Here is a 396-nt window from a genome sequence, read left to right as displayed (position 1 = left end):
GTTAAACCGTTCGCCTGCGGGTGTTTCGAGTTCAAGTCTGGATGAGGATTGTTCTTGCTGGTAATAGCTTGAGCCCCTGAATAAGGGGCCGAAGCGTACATCTTGAGAGTAAATGTACAACATATTACCAAATCGGCACCGTGGGTTCTGGTGCAAGTGATGTAACCATGAAAGATGTTGAGCAGCCCAACATCGGTTTACACACGCATAAGGGGTTTATTGTTATCTGTAGGTTGCGCATACACCATACCCGGTGTAAAGTGCCGTGGTCCCCCAGGGGGCTGCATCAAAACGTTCGCCATGCGAACTACCCAATGGAACGAACTCGATGTATTGAAAGAGATGAACAATTAATAGCGAGAATAGGGGCCCGGAAGCAATTCCGCGGCCCTACGG

This window comes from Anopheles funestus (assembly GCF_943734845.2).
Source record: "Anopheles funestus chromosome X unlocalized genomic scaffold, idAnoFuneDA-416_04 X_unloc_31, whole genome shotgun sequence".
NCBI classification, from domain to species: domain Eukaryota; kingdom Metazoa; phylum Arthropoda; class Insecta; order Diptera; family Culicidae; genus Anopheles; species Anopheles funestus.
This window is presented reverse-complemented; position numbering follows the sequence as displayed.